Below are 12,469 nucleotides of genomic sequence, written 5' to 3' on the forward strand. Positions count from 1 at the left end.
TGGGTTAAAGTTAATGTTAAAGTTGATGAAATAGTATAAGATCAGCAGTAGATAGTTCATAAGTAGTGTGCTATCATCAGTAGATTGTTGAAGCAGTGTGCTATCAGCAGTAGACTTCTTTTCTTCTTTTCTTTTTTTCTTTTCTTCTTTCGTTCCTTCCTTTTTTCCTTCCTTCTTTCTTTCCTTCTTTCTTTCCTTCTTTCTCTCCTTCTTTCCTTCCTTCTTTCTTTCCTTCTTTATTTCTTTCCTTCTTTTCTTCTTTCCTTCCTCCTTTCCTTCCATCCTTCTTTCTTTCCTTCTTTACTTCTTTGTTTCCTTCCTTCTTTCCTTCTTTGTTTCCTTCTTTCTTTCTTTCTTTCTTTCATTCTTTCCTTCATTCTTTCTTTCCTTCTCTCTTTCCTTCTTTCCTTCCCGACTTTCTTTGTTTCCTTCCTTCTTTCCTTCTTTCTTTCTTTCATTCTTTCCTTCATTCTTTCTTTTCTTCTCTCCTTCCTCCTTTCTTTCTTTCTTTCCTTCTTTCCTTCCTTATTTCCTTCTTTCTTTCTTTCCTTTTTTTCTTTTTTCTTTCTTTCCTTCTTTCTCTCCTTCTTTCCTTCCTTCTTTCTTTCCTTCTTTATTTCTTTCCTTCCTTTTCTTCTTTCCTTCCTCCTTTCCTTCCATCCTTCTTTCTTTCTTTCTTTCCTTCTTTCCTTCTTTGTTTCCTTCCTTTGTTTCCTTCCTTCTTTCCTTCTTTCTTTCTTTCTTTCTTTCATTCTTTCCTTCATTCCTTCTTTCCTTCTCTCCTTCCTTCCTTCTTTCTTTCTTTTTTCTTTCCTTTTCTTCCTTCTTTCTCTTTCTTTCTTTCTTTCTTTCTTTCTTTCTTTCTTTCTTTCTTTCTTTCTTTCTTTCTTTCTTTCTTTCTTTCTTTCTTTCTTTCTTTCTTTCCTTCATTCCTTCCTTCTTTCCTTCCTTCATTCTTTCTTTCTTTCCTTCTTTCTTTCCTTCTTTCTTTCCTTCTTTCTTTCCTTTATTCTTTCCTTCTTTCTTTCCTTCTTTCTTTCTTTAAATTTTTCTTTCCTTCTTTGTTTCCTTCCTTCTTTCTTTCTTTCCTTCCTTCTTTCTTTCCTTCTTTCTTTCCTTATTTATTTCTTTTTTCTTTCTTTCATTCTTTCCTTCCTTCTTGTTTCTATCTTTCCTTCTTTCTTTTCCTTTTCTCTTTCTTTCCTTCTTTCTTTCCTTCTTTCTCTCCTTTCCTTCCTTCTTTCTTTCCTTCTTTATTTCTTTCCTTCTTTTCTTCTTTTCTTCTTTCCTTCCTCCTTTCTTTCTTTCTTTCTTTCTTTTCCTTTCCTTCCTTCTTTCCTTCCTTCTTTCCTTCTTTCTTTCCTTCATTCTTTCTTTCCTTCTCTCTTTCCTCTTCTTTCCTTCCCGACTTTCTTTCTTTCCTTCTTTCCTTCTTTGTTTCCTTCCTTCTTTCCTTCTTTCTTTCTTTCCTTCTTTCTTTCCTTTTTCCTTCCCGACTTTCTTTCTTTCCTTGTTTCCTTCATTCCTTTATTATTTCCTTCCTTAATTCTTTCTTTCCTTCTTTCCTTCTTTCTTTGCTTTTTTCTTTCCTTTTTTCTTTCCTTCCTTCTTTCCTTCTTTCTTTCTTTCTTTCTTTCTTCTTTCCTTCTTTCCTTCATTCTTTCTTTCCTTCTTTCTATCTTTCTCTCTTTCTTTTTTCTTTTTTTCTTTCTCTCCTTATTTCGTTCTTTTCTTCCTTCCTTCTTTCCTTCCTTCCTTCTTTCTTTCCTTCTTTCTTTCATTCTTTCCTTCTTTCTTTCCTTCCTTCTTTCCTTCTTTCTTTTTCCTTCTTTCTCTCCTTCTTTCTTTCTTTCCTTCCTTCTTTCCTTCCCTCTTTTCCTTTCTTTTTTCCTTCTTTCTTTCCTTCTTTATTTCTTTCCTTTATTTCTTTTTTTCTTTCTTTCCTACTTTCTTTCCTTCCTTCTTTCTTACTTTCTTTTTCCTTCTTTCTCTCCTTCTTTCTTTCTTTCCTTCCTTTTGTCCTTCTTTCTTTCTTTCTTTCCTTTCTTTCTTTTTTTCTTTCTTTCCGTCCTTCTTTCTTTCCTTCTTTCCTTCCTCCTTTCCTTCTTTCTTTCTTTCCTTCTTTCTTTCTTTCCTTTCTTTCTTTTTTTTTCTTTCTTTCTTTCTTTTTTTCTTTCTTTTTTTCTTTCTTTCTTTTTTTTCTTTCTTTCTTTCTTTCTTTCTTTCCTTCTTTCTTTCTTTCTTTCTTTTTCTTTTCTCCTTTCTTTCTTTCTTTCTTTCTTTCTTTCTTTCTTTCTTTCTTTCTTTCTTTCTTTCTTTCTTTCTTTCTTTCTTTCTTTCTTTCTTTCTTTCTTTCTTCTTTCCTTTTTTCTTTCCTTCTTTCTTTCCTACCTTCTTTCCTTCTTTCTTACTTTCTTTTTTCCTTTTCTTTCCTTCTTTCTTTCCATCTTTATTTCTTTTTTCTTTCTTTCCTTCCTTCCTTTTTTTCTTTCTTTCCTTCTTTCTTTCTTTCTTTCCTTCTTTTTCTTTCTTTCTTTCTTTCTTTCTTTGTTTTCTTCCTTCTTTCCTTCCTTCTTTTTTTTCTTTCTTTCCTTTCCTTCTTTCTTTCGTTCTTTCTTTCCTTCCCTTTTTTCCTTCTTTCTTTCTTTCCTTCTTTCTTTCCTTCTTTCTCTCCTTCTTTCCTTCCTTCTTTCCTTCTTTTCTTCTTTCCTTCCTTCTTTCTTTCTTTCCTTCTTTCCTTCTTTCTTTTTTTCTTTCTTTCCTTCTTTCTTTTTTCCTTCTTTGTCTTCTTCCTTCTTTCCTTCCTTCCTTCTTTCCTTCTGTCTTTCTTTCTTTCCTTCTTTCTTTCCTTCTTTCCTATTTTCTTTCCTTCATTCCTTCTTTCTTTCCTTTCTTTTCTTCTTTCTTTCCTTCTTTATTTCTTTTTTCTTTCTTTCTTTCTTAACTTCCTTCTTTTTTTCTTTCTTTCCTTTCGTTCTTTCTTTCCTTCTTTCTTTCCTTCTTTCTTACCTTCTTTCTTTTATTCTTTCTTTCCTTTGTTTCTTTAAAAAATTTTCTTAACTTATTTCCTTCTTTGTTTCCTTCCTTCATTCATTCATTCTTTCTTTCCTTCTTTCTTTCTTTCCTTCTTTCTTTCCTTCCCTTTTTTCCTTCTTTCCTTCTGTCTTTCCTTCTTTCTCTCCTTCTTTCCTTCCTTCTTTCTTTCCTTCTTTATTTCATTCCTTCTTTTCTTCTTTCTTTCCTCCTTTCCTTCTTTCTTTATTTCCTTTTTTCTTTCCTTCTTTGTTTTCTTCCTTCTTTCCTTCTTTGTTTCCTTCCTTCTTTCCTTCTGTTTTTCTTTCTTTCCTTCCCTTCTTTCTTACCTTCTTTTTTTCTTTCTTTCCTTCTTTCGTTATTTTCTTCTTCCTTCTTTCTTCTTTTCTTCTTTCCTTCTGTCTTTCTTTCTTTCCTCCTTTCCTTCTTTCTTTATTTCCTTTTTTCTTTCCTTCTTTCCTTCTTTCTTTTCTTCCTTCTTTCCTTCTTTGTTTCCTTCCTTCTTTCCTTGTCTTTCTTTCCTTCCTTCTTTCCTTCTTTCTTTTTTTCCTTCTTTCTTTTCTTCTTTCCTTTCCTTTCCTTCCTTCTTTTCTTTCTTTCTTTTTTTTCTTTCTTTCTTTCCTTCTTTTTTTTTTCTTTTTTTCTTTTCTTCTTTCCTTCTTTCTTTTTTCTTTCTTTCCTTCCTTCTTTCTTTTTTCTTTCTTTCCTTCCTTATTTCTTTCCTTCTTTCTTTCTCTTTCTTTCCTTTTTTTCTTCTTTCTTTCTTTCTCTCCTTCTTTCGTTCTTTTCTTCCTTCCTTCTTTCCTTCTTTCTTTCATTCTTTCTTTCTTTCTTTCCTTTTTTCTTTCCTTCTTTCTTTCCTTCTTTCTTACTTCCTTTTTTTCCTTCTTTCTTTCCTTCTTTCTTTCCTTCTTTTTTCCATCTTTTTTCCATCTTTATTTCTTTTTTCTTTCTTTCCTTCTTTCCTTCCTTCTTTTTTACCTTCTTTCCTTCTTTCTTTCTTTCCTTCTTTCTTTCTTTTCTTCTTTTTTCTTTCTTTCCTTCTTTCTTTCCTTCTTTCTTTCTTTCTTTCTTCATTCTTTCCTTTTTTCTTTCCTTCTTTCCTTCCTTCTTTCCTTCTTTCTTACTTTTCTTTCCATCTTTATTTCTTTTTTCTTTCTTTCCTTCCTTCCTTTTTATCTTTCTTTCCTTCTTTTTTTTCTATCCTTCTTTCTTTCCCTTTTTTCCTTCTTTCTTTCTTTAATTCTGTCTTTCCTTCTTTCTCTCCTTCTTTCATTCCTTCTTTCTTTCCTTTTTTATTTCTTTCCTTCCTCCTTTCCTTCTTTCTTTCCTTTCCTTCTTTGTTTCCTTCCTTCTGTCTTTCTTTCTTTCCTTTTTCTTTCCTTCTTTCTTACTTTCTTTTTTCCTTCTTTCTTTCCTTCTTTATTTCTATTTTCTTTCTTTCTTTCTTACCTTCCTTCTTTTTTTCTTTCTTTCCTTCTTTCGTTATTTCTTTCCTTCTTTCTATCTTTCTTTCTTTTATTCTTTTTTCTTTCCTTTGTTTCTTTAATTTTTTCTTTCCTTATTTCCTTCTTTGTTTCCTTCCTTCATTCATTCCTTCCTTCATTCATTCATTCATTCATTCATTCATTTTTTCTTTCCTTTCTTTCTTTCTTTCCTTCTTTATTTCTTTTTCTTCCTTTCCATCTTTCCTTCCTTCTTTTTTTCTTTCTTTCCTTCTTTCGTTCTTTCTTTCTTTCCTTCCTTCTTTCTTTTCTTCTTTCTTTCCTTCTTTCTTTCTTTCCTTCTTTCTTTCTTTCCTTCTTTGTTTCTTTAAATTTTTCTTTCCTTCTTTGTTTCCTTCCTTCATTCATTCATTCATTATTTTTTTCCTTCTTTCTTTCTTTCCTTCTTTATTTCTTTTTTCTTCCTTTCCATCTTTCCTTCCTTTTTTTCTTTCTTTCCTTCTTTCTTTCTTTCCTTCTTTCTTTCTTTCCTTCTTTGTTTCTTTAAATTTTTCTTCCTTCTTTCCTTCCTTCTTTCCTTCTTTCTTTCCTTCTTTCTTTCTTTTTTCTTTGTTTCCTTCTTTCCTTCCTTCTTTTTTTCTTTCTTTCCTTCTTTCTTTCTTTCTTTCTTTCCTTCTTTCTTTCCTTCCTTCTTTCCTTCTTTCTTTCTTTCTTTGTTTTCTTCCTTCTTTCCTTCCTTTTTCTTTTTTTTTCTTTCCTTCTTTCTTCCTTTCCTTCTTTCTTTCCTTCTTTTTTTCCTTCTTTCTTTCTTTCCTTCTCTTTCCTTCTTTCTCTCCTTTCCTTCCTTCTTTCTTTCCTTCTTTATTTCTTTCCTTCTTTTCTTCTTTCCTTCCTCCTATCCTTCCTTCTTTCTTTCTTTCTTTCCTTTTTTCTTTCCTTCTTTGTTTTCTTCCTTCTTTCCTTCTTTGTTTCCTTCCTTCTTTCCTTCAGTCTTTCTTTCTTTCCTTCTTTCTTTTTTATTTCCTTCTTTCCTTCTTTCTTTCCTTCCTTCTTTCCTTCTTTCTAACTTTCTTTTTTTCCTTCTTTCTTTCCTTCTTTCTTTCTTTCTTTTTTCTTTCTTACCTTCCTTCTTTTTTTCTTTTTTCGTTCTTTCTTTCCTTCTTTCTTTTATTCTTTCTTTCTTTCCTTTGTTTCTTTAAATTTTTCTTTCCTTATTTCCTTCTTTGTTTCCTTCATTCATTCATTCTTTCTTTCTTTCTTTCCTTCTTTCTTTCTTTCCTTCTTTCTTTTTCTTCTTTCTTTCCTTTTCTTTCCTTTTCTTTCCTTCTTTGTTTCGTTTTTTCTTTCTTTCTTTGTTTCCTTCCTTCTTTCTTTTCTTCTTTCTTTCTGTCCTTCTTTCTTTATTTCTTTTTTTCTTTCCTTCATTCTTTTTCTTTCTTTTTCCTTTTTATTTTTTTTCTTTCTTTCTTCTTTCTTTCTTTCCTTCCCGACTTTATTTCTTTCCTTCATTCTTTCCTTCTTTCTTTTTTCCCTTTTTTTTTTTTTCTTTCTCTCCTTTTTTCATTCCTTCTTTCCTTCCTTCTTTTCTTTCTTTCCTTCTTTTATTCCTTCCTTGTTTCCTACCTTCTTTCCTTCATTCCTTCCTTATTTCCTTCCTTCATTCTTTCTTTCCTTTCTTCTTTCTTTCCTTTTTTCTTTCCTTCCCGACTTTCTTTCTGCCCTTCTTTTCTTCTTTGCTTCCTCCTTTCTCTCTTTCTTTCCTTCCTTTTTTCCTTCCTCCTTTCCTTTCTTTCTTTCTTTCCTTTTTTCTCTGCTTCTTTCCTTCTTTCTTTCTTTCCTTCTTTCTTTCCTTCTTTCTTTCTTTTTTCTTTGTTTCCTTCTTTCCTTCCTTCTTTTTTCTTTCTTTCCTTCCTTCTTTCCTTTCTTTCTTTCTTTGTTTTCTTCCTTCTTTCCTTCTTTTTTTTCTTCTTTCTTTCCTTCTTTCTTCCTTTCCTTCCTTTTTTCCTTCTTTCTTTCTTTCCTTCTGTCTTTCCTTCTTTCTCTCCTTCTTTCCTTCCTTTCTTTCTTTCCTTCTTTCTTTCCTTCTTTCTTTTTTTATTTCCTTCTTTCCTTCTTTCTTTCCTTCCTTCTTTCTAACTTTCTTTTTTTCCTTCTTTCTTTCCTTCTTTATTTCTTTTTTCCTTTTTTCTTACCTTCCTTCTTTTTTTCTTTGTTTCCTTCTTTCGTTCTTTCTTTCGTTCTTTCTTTCCTTCTTTCTTTTATTCTTTCTTTCTTTCCTTTGTTTCTTTAAATTTTTCTTTCCTTATTTCCTTCATTCATTCTTTCTTTCCTTCTTTCTTTCTTTTTTCTTTCTTTCCTTTTTTCTTTCTTCTTTCTTTCTTTCCTTCTTTCTTTTCTTCTTTCTTTCCTTTTCTTTCCTTTTCTTTCCTTCTTTGTTTCGTTTTTTCTTTCTTTCTTTGTTTCCTTCCTTCTTTCTTTTCTTCTTTCTTTCTGTCCTTCTTTCTTTATTTCTTTTTTTTTCTTTCCTTCATTCTTTTTTTCTTTCTTTTCCTTTTTTATTTTTTTTCTTTCTTTCTTCATTCTTTCTTTCCTTCCCGACTTTATTTCTTTCCTTCATTCTTTCCTTCTTTCTTTTTTCCCCTTTTTTCTTTCTCTCCTTTTTTCATTCCTTCTTTCCTTCCTTCTTTTCTTTCTTTCCTTCTTTTATTCCTTCCTTGTTTCCTACCTTCTTTCCTTCATTCCTTCCTTATTTCCTTCCTTCATTCTTTCTTTCCTTTCTTCTTTCTTTCCTTTTTCTTTCCTTCCCGACTTTCTTTCTGCCCTTCTTTTTCTTCTTTGCTTCCTCCTTTTCTCTCTCTTTCTTTCCTTCTTTTTTTCCTTCCTCCTTTCCTTTCTTTCTTTCTTTCCTTTTTTCTCTGCTTCTTTCCTTCTTTCCTTCTTTCTTTCCTTCTTTCTTTTCTTTTTTCTTTGTTTCCTTCTTTCCTTCCTTCTTTCCTTCTTTCTTTCCTTCCTTCTTTCCTTTCTTTCTTTCTTTGTTTTCTTCCTTCTTTCCTTCTTTTTTTTCTTCTTTCTTTCCTTCTTTCTTCCTTTCCTTCCTTTTTTCCTTCTTTCTTTCTTTCCTTCTGTCTTTCCTTCTTTCTCTCCTTCTTTCCTTCCTTTCTTTCTTTCCTTCTTTCTTTCCTTCTTTCTTTTTTTATTTCCTTCTTTCCTTCCTTCCTTCTTTCTATCTTTCTTTTTTTCCTTCTTTCTTTCCTTCTTTATTTCTTTTTTCCTTTTTTTCTTACCTTCCTTCTTTTTTCTTTGTTTCCTTCTTTCGTTCTTTCTTTCGTTCTTTCTTTCCTTCTTTCTTTCCTTCTTTCTTTTATTCTTTCTTTCTTTCCTTTGTTTCTTTAAATTTTTCTTTCCTTATTTCCTTCATTCATTCTTTCTTTCCTTCTTTCTTTCTTTTTTCTTTCTTTCCTTTTTTTTTCTTTCCTTCTTTCTTTCTTTCCTTCTTTCTTTTCTTCTTTCTTTCCTTTTCTTTCCTTCTTTGTTTCCTTCCTTCTTTCCTTCTTTCTTTTCTTCCTTTCCTTCTTTCTTTATTTCTTTTTTGTTTCTTTCCTTCTTTCCTTCATTCTTTTTCCTTCTTTCTTTCCTTCTTTCTTTTTTTTTTCTTTCTTTCTTCATTCTTTCTTTCCTTCCCGACTTTATTTCTTTCTTCATTCTTTCTTTCCTTCCCGACTTTATTTCTTTCCTTCATCCTTTCTTTCTTTCCTTCTTTCTTTTTTTTCCTTTTTTTCCTTTCTCTCCTTTTTTCATTCCTTCTTTCCTTCCTTCTTTTTTTCTTTCTTTCCTTCTTTTATTCCTCCCTTCTTTTCTTCTTTCCTTCCTTCATTCTTTCTTTCCTTCTTTCCTTTCTTCTTTCTTTCCTTTTTTCTTTCCTTCCCGACTTTCTTTCTGTCCTTCCTCCTTTCTTTCTCTCTTTCTTTCCTTCTTTTTTCCTTCCTCCTTTCCTTTCTTTCCTTTTCTCTCTGCTTCTTTCCTTTCCTTCTTTCTTACCTTCTTTTTTTCTTTCTTTCCTTCTTTCGTTATTTTCTTCTTTCCTTCTTTCTTCCTTCTTTCTTTCCTTCCTTCTTTCTGTCCTTTATTTCTTTCCTTCTTTCTTCCTTCTTTCTTTCCTTCCTTCTTTCTGTCCTTTATTTCTTTCCTTCTTTCCTTCCTCCTTTCCTCCCTCCTTGCCTTTTTCTTTCCTTCTTTCTGTCCTTCCTTCTTTCCCTCCTTCTTTCTTTCTTTCCTTCTTTCCTTCCTTCTTTCTTTCCTGCTTCTTTCCTTCTTTCCTCTTTCTTTCGCTCCTTCTTTCCTGCCTTCTAATTTTTTTGTGTCTTTTTTCTTTCTTTCCTATTTCTTTCTTTCTTTCCTTCTTTCTTTCCTTCTTTCTTTCCTTCATTTTATTCCTTCCTTCTTTCTTTCCTTCTTTCCTTCCTTCTTTCCTTCCTTCTTTCCTTCCTTGTTTATTTCTTTCCTTCTTTTCTTCTTTCCTTCCTCCTTTCCTTCCTTCTTTCTTTTCTTCTTTCGTTCTCTCCCTTTTTCTTTCCTTCCTTCTTTCTTTCTTTCCTTCCTTCTTTCTTTCCTGCTTTCTTTCCTCCTATCCTTCCTTCTTTCCTTTATTCTTTCCTTCTTTCTCTGCAAGAAAAACGACGTGCGAAGTGTTTTTGACACGCGTTTATCATTTTCAATGTCATTGGACCCAATTTTACACACACACACACGAGTAAAACGTACGCTATTATTCAATTGCTATTAATTCTTTATTAGTTAAAACTTAATTACATTGGTCGTTACTTAATTACGTTGCATTAATTACTCAATTACTTAATTACTCAATTACTCAATTACTCAATTACTTAATTACTAAATTACTCAATTACTAAATTACTAAATTACTCAATTGCTTAATTACTCAATTGCTTAATTACTCAATTGTAATTACTCAATTACTTAATTACTCAATTAATTACTCAATTGCTTAATTACTCAATTACTTAATTACTCAATTACTTAATTACTCAATTACTTAATTACTCAATTACTTAATTACTCAATTACTTAATTACTCAATTACTTAATTACTCTTAATTAATTACTTAATTACTCAATTACTTAATTGCTCAATTACTTAATTGCTCAATTACTTAACTTAATTGCTCAATTACTTAATTGCTCAATTACTTAATTGCTCAATTGCTCAATTGCTCAATTGCTCAATTGCTCAATTGCTCAATTGCTCAATTACTCAATTACTCAATTACTCAATTACTTAATTACTCAATTACTTAATTACTTAATTACTCAATTACTTAATTACTCAATTACTCAATTACTTAATTACTCAATTACTTAATTACTCAATTATTTAATTACTAATTAGGCCTACTTAATTACTTATTCAATTACTTATACTAAATCATTCTGTTACTATTCATTTCTCCTTCTTGTTCTGTTTGATAAATTAATGTTCTTACCACAAAAATGCTGATTTACCCATAATGAAATTAGGTGATGTATAGGCCTACAGATATATAAGCCATTGCCATTAATGTCACATTTTTGCTGCGTTTTTCTTCTTCTGTCAATCTCATAACGAGCCACCGTAGAAGTATGCTTTGGGTGAGCTTGATCACAGTTTATTACTAGTACCATATTGGGTGGGGGAACACAAATGTCACATGATCAACTGCCGGTCAAAGGTCATCCAATGCCGGTCAATGTCCAAACACACCACCACATTGGGTTCGTTACTTTTAATGCACTCGGTGTTTCTACCGTCCCGACTCAAACGATTCTAGAAGTTGTTCTCACAAGCCCCGCCTACTTTCCCTGCCTTCTCGGCAACCCGGAAGTAACTTTTTCCATTGGTTTGTGTGGTGCAAAATGAGGAAAATACCAATATTTGGCAACGAATTACAGGAATTCCAGTCATAGATCTCGACTGAAAATGGATACATTAGGTAAGTAACACTTTCATTTATGTCATATCAAAAAATTGTTGGAGATCTATGACCAGTTTGGTAGATAATCGAGTTGAAATGTGGGCATGTTTTTGGCATGGTCTAGGTGAGAATAACAGGTTCGTACATGTAAACTCAATGGGAATCTCTTACGACTAGGCTAAAATACAACAATATTTTGTAAATTTTCCTCGTAAAGAAAAGATCGGTCAAGGAAACCTATATGAATATGTTGTCAATACTTCACTTGACCCAAATATATGATTTATTTTTGTTATGAGAGAATCGCACATGGAATTTTAGAGGGATTTTGATAGCAGTTCCCGCACCGTAGAAAAGCTGCTCTGTCATGAGCCGGAAATTCCATCATGAGCCTAGATCCTGATTTGTTTTGCCAATTGAAGCTTCTAATGTTGGCTGAATGTTTTTGATGATATCATGAAAGTCAATCTGTGACAAGATGTAATTTTGCTACGGAAAGTGCTATGACAAAACGATTTTCAGTTTTGGCTTTCTTTATAATCAAGGAGTTTAATTTGATATAAAATGATGCAGTGTTTGATGGCAAAATTTGACTGAATTCACCTTTCAGGGGATGTAATTTTCTTGACAGGGGGTCATGAATATGTCGGTGACTGAAGTCAATGTTTTATGACCCCCCTCCATCGGCGGATCGCGGGCTAAAATTTTACGACCCCCTATCCTGGGTCAAAAATTTTAGGACCCCCCCTTCTGTCAAAATTCTAGAGCGGAGTACACGAAACGCGTTAAAATTTTTGACCATAAGCGTAAAGAAAGGCGCATGCAGTGCTAAAAAATCTTACATTGTATAAAGATTGTGTGCACATTTTGTTCAAAAAAGTGTAAGAAAAGTTACACCAGTCGCCAGCCCTTAATAATTCTATAACCCCCTATTTTGATTGCTACAAAATTATAACCCCCTATTTTTGGTCTTAAAATTCTATGACCCCCCAGTATATTCATGACCCCCCCTTCTGAAGAAAATGATAGCCCCTTATACCTATAAGGGGCTCAGCTGTGCAATAATTATGAGCCCTGGAAGGAGGGTAAAATTGGGGGGCAAGCAAGCGATCCGAGGGGGCAAGCAATTTTTGGCACACATTCATGGGGTGCCTTTTAAATAAAATGCTCTAAAAAGGCTTAGGAAAACAGTATGGAAACGCTGAAATATGCAAATTTTCATGCTCGCTGTGCTCATAACATATCTAGACCTTTTAAGGTTTGCAAATTGGGATCCCAAAAATTTGGCATGTGTTGGGGGCAAAGATTTTTGGCAGGCCAAAGAGGGAGGAAAGCGATTATTTTGCAGGCTGAGAGGGGGGGCAAGCTATTTTTGGTGAGTCGTTCGGACATTTTATTGCCCCCGATAATTATTGCACAGCCCCTAATATGGCACATAAATGAACCCTGTGGTGTGCAACCGATGGTGGAGGGGGGATTGGGGGCACCAGTGGCAAAACTACACTTTCATTGCAATCAAGGGAACAGCTAGCTGGGGTAAATCTGCCACCACCGCCAAGGGGGGCTGGGGAATACAGATGCATGTGCTCATTTGGGGGAAGTGGGTGGGCAAGGATTTCAAACCAAGCCGCTGTAACAGCCCCATGCGGGATTGTGCCACTGTCCCAGCTTTACCCTGACAAATTTTCTAAAATCCTCTTTTTCTTTTTCAGGCCTACTAAAAGGTCAGAGCTACACTGTACAAGTAACAACCAACTGCCAGACACCATTAACCAATGCCACTGTGAGCCATTTCATGTCACATTTTGCAGCGGAGGCAGATGGAAGTCATGGAACAAATGAAATATAAAGGACTGAAATAATGCCCGGATTCAGGAACGCACTTCAATCTCACTAATTGAAGAACAATACTTGTGTTGAAAGTCGGGACTCATAAATTAGGTGTAACAGAATGTGTGAAAATTTATTAAGATCTATTAGAAATATTCAATCCAATAGATTAGAATTCAATCTAATTCAATT

The sequence above is a fragment of the Amphiura filiformis genome, chromosome 18 (assembly GCF_039555335.1).
Source record: "Amphiura filiformis chromosome 18, Afil_fr2py, whole genome shotgun sequence".
Lineage (NCBI taxonomy): Eukaryota > Metazoa > Echinodermata > Ophiuroidea > Amphilepidida > Amphiuridae > Amphiura > Amphiura filiformis.